The 3,870-nt window shown below is 41.0% G+C and overlaps 1 pseudogene across 1 annotated transcript; it reads left to right on the top strand.

The window, feature by feature from the left end:
• The first annotated feature begins 1,965 nt into the window (after positions 1–1,965).
• On the top strand, positions 1,966–3,859 carry LOC110315216 (annotated as a pseudogene). The gene has a single exon (XR_002380207.1). The product of XR_002380207.1 is annotated as a multifunctional protein ADE2 pseudogene (transcript).
• The last annotated feature ends 11 nt before the right edge of the window (positions 3,860–3,870 follow it).

Consider the following 3,870-nt stretch of genomic DNA (forward strand, 5'->3'; position numbering starts at 1 on the left):
GAAAATAATAAAGAAATACTGGGCCCCAGGAAACAGAATAACATCCTTTTATGTGCTGAAAGAAAACAACCACCTATCTGGATTTAGAGAGTAAAACTCCTCAAAAATTTAACATCAAATGAAATTTCCATCAAGCATAAACACAGTACACCGTGGACTTTGGGCTGGCCAGAACTTACAGAATGACAATGATTATAAATATTTGGGTTTCGTTCAATGAATCTATGGATGGTTGCTATGACAGTGACTTGCACGTCAGCGTTTAACTACAGCAATGTTCAAAACTACGTTATAGAATCAACTATGTCACAACAGTGGAGGAATGGATTTTAAGTATGTGTGCATACACAATGGATTCTTTCTGTCATAAAGAAGAACAAAGTCACACCATTTCAGGGAAAGGAATGCAACTGGAGGGCATATTAAGCAAAATAAGCCAACTCAGAAAGACCAACATCAAATGATTTTTCTCATTTGTAATTCCTAGATTTTATATAGATATGTTACAATCACCTACGTCAACAGGCCATTGAAGTAGAAACGAAATAATGGGGAGAGTGGAAGAGCAAAAGTGGGGAGGAATGGGGGCCTCCTCAATGTACAGTACAGAGCATCTGAAAAGGTTCTCCTGTAACACAGTGCCATATACAGTAGATTTACACAGTGAAACTAAAATAGTGCACGATGGTCTAAACATAACACAATGATCAGTACAGTATACCATAATAACAAGCAGAGAACTGTCATGGCCATATCAATGGTGCAGACAAAGAACCCAACATCTATTCATGGTTTTTAAAAGACACTCACAAATCAGAAATGCCAGGAAACTTCCTTCAATGTGCCTTGGGTCCAATGTTGTTATCCTAACCACAAGGTAACAGTAGTAGGTGGGGTTTGTGGGAGGTAGTTATGGCTTGGGATGCAAAACTACAAAACATTGTAGGAAGTGAATAGTAAATAAGATGTTCCTTGTTCAGGATTAGAAGGTTTGATGCTAAAATAGCAACAGTATCAAAGCAATCTATAGATTCTATAGCGATGCCGTATAATCCCTATCTGTGGAGAGCCTTTTGGGGTGCCTCTTGGCAGGAATCTGACACTGGACATGAGAAAGAAGCAAGCTCAGGCAGGAATCTGACATCAGGGCATGATAAGGAAGGAAGTTTAGGCAAGAATCTAACTTTAGACTATAATAGGGAAGTAGGTTAAGGCAGGAATTTTAATCTTATGGTGGAACAAAAGAAGTAGGCTTCAGGCAAGATTTTGGGCTTTGACAAGAAAGTGAGCGCAAGTATTTTGGTCATGACTAGCCCCTTTTAAACAACTGATGAGGGAATAATCGCTGGACTTTGCTCACTGACTTCTTAGTTCCTTATTGTACTGCTCACCCTTAATACTTGCAAGTAAATAAAATGGTATAAAAGTGGATTGGGAAAATTAAATTTGCCTTCAGTCTCAGAATTGACGGGGGTCATGCTACAATGTTGTCTGTCTTTTCCTTTTTAATCCTCACTCCTGCGCTAGAGAACCTGTTGACTGACTGAGGGGGCTTGGTCACCTATCCAAACACCAATGACCTTTTTTGCAGAAATGAGACCCCGTCCTAAAAATAAGGAATCACAACATTACTCAAGAGCCGAAAAAAAAAATCTTGAAAAAAGAATAGTTAAATAACTCAGTTTCTGTTTTTGAAACTGTGTACAAAGTACAGTAATAAAAAGCAGTTGTAGAACAGGCACAGGGACAGACTTTTAGAGTCAATGGAATTTAACACTGAAAATCAGCTGATTCTCTGCAGAGGCACCATGACCATTCAATGCAAAATTAAATAAATAAATAAATATTTTTATAAATGCTTCAGGCAAACTTGAAGACCACATGTAAATGAATGAAGTCGGGCCTTTACTTTGTATCATATTTAAAAATGAATTTGAGATAGAGTAAAAAACCTAAATCTGCCCGCGCGGCCTGCTCCTCTAGTTCGCCTCGGATAATGGCGACTGCCCAAGTACTGAACATTGGGAAGAAACTCTATGAGGGTAAAACAAAAGAAGTCTATGAATTGTTAGACAACCCAGGAAGAGTCCTCCTGCAGTCCAAGGACCAGATCACAGCAGGGAACGCCGCTAGAAAGAACCACTTGGAGGGCAAAGCCGCCATCTCCAATAAGATCACCAGCTGCATATTTCAGTTATTACAGGAGGCTGGTATAAAAACGGCTTTCACCAAGAAATGTGGGGAGACTGCTTTCATTGCACCCCAGTGTGAAATGATTCCCATTGAATGGGTGTGCCAAAGAATAGCAACTGGATCTTTCCTCAAAAGGAACCCTGGTGTACAGGAGGGGTTCAAGTTCTGTCCACCCAAAGTGGAGATGTTCTTCAAGGACGATGCCAATAATGACCCACAGTGGTCTGAGGAGCAACTCATCGCTGCAAAATTTTGTTTTGCTGGCCTTGTTATAGGGCAGACTGAAGTGGACATCATGAGTCATGCCACACAAGCTATTTTTGAAATTCTGGAGAAATCCTGGCTGCCCCAGAACTGTACACTGGTTGATATGAAGATTGAATTTGGCGTTGATGTAACCACCAAAGAGATTGTTCTTGCTGATGTCATTGATAATGATTCCTGGAGACTATGGCCATCGGGAGATCGGAGCCAGCAGAAGGACAAACAGTCTTACCGTGATCTCAAAGAAGTAACTCCGGAAGGACTCCAGATGGTAAAGAAAAGATTTGAGTGGGTTGCAGACCGAGTGGAGTTGCTTCTCAAGTCAGACAGTCAGTGCAGGGTGGTGGTGCTGATGGGCTCCACCTCTGACCTTGGTCACTGTGAAAAAATTAAGAAGGCTTGTGGAAATTTTGGTATTCCGTGCGAACTTAGAGTAACATCCGCGCATAAAGGACCAGATGAAACTTTGAGGATTAAAGCAGAATATGAAGGGGATGGCGTACCTACTATATTTGTCGCTGTGGCGGGCAGAAGCAATGGTCTAGGCCCAGTGCTGTCTGGCAATACTGCATATCCAGTTATCAGCTGTCCCCCAATCACACCAGACTGGGGCGCTCAGGATGTGTGGTCATCTCTTCGACTGCCCAGTGGTCTTGGCTGTTCAACTGTACTTTCTCCAGAAGGATCAGCTCAGTTTGCTGCTCAGATATTTGGGTTAAACAATCATTTGGTGTGGGCCAAACTTCGAGCGAGCATATTGAACACGTGGATATCCTTAAAGCAGGCTGATAAGAAAATCAGGCAATGCAATTTGTAAAACAGCAATTTAATTTTTAGGAGAAAAGTTACATATTCCTAGTTTGGATTTAAAGAAAAACATCAAGCAAAATGACTTCACGTTAGAGAAAATACTAATGAACAAATGGTCCTCACTGTTAATGATTTGGCACATTGTCAGTGGATATTATCAATATTTTCTAGCTCTACATAGTGATATGTCCCTGTAACCTTAGCACTCCAGAGGCTAAGGTGGCAGGGTCTCTAAGTTCAGGGCCACCCTGAACTGTGTATTGAGACTACTTGCCGGGAAGGAAACTTTATGGTTAGTAAAATTGGCATCACACTATTAAATTTATTCTCACCCTGTGTATGGTTATTGTTGGGTAAATATGTAATTATGGAACTGGAGCAATGTGTCTGCTGTAGGAACCACTATGAAGAACCAGTGTGGCTCTCTTGCAAACAACCTGAGTTTGGCTCCCAGCATCTGTGTAGACTGCCTCACAATAAATAACCTTTAAATCACNGGATCTGACCCATGGCTTCCTTATGCACCTGCTCTCAAATACTATTACCTTCCCCCACCCAACACACAAAATTTTAAAAAGTAAACTTTTTAAAAAGAGTATTGTT

This window comes from Mus pahari, unplaced genomic scaffold (assembly GCF_900095145.1).
Source record: "Mus pahari unplaced genomic scaffold, PAHARI_EIJ_v1.1 scaffold_15519_1, whole genome shotgun sequence".
NCBI classification, from domain to species: Eukaryota; Metazoa; Chordata; class Mammalia; order Rodentia; family Muridae; genus Mus; species Mus pahari.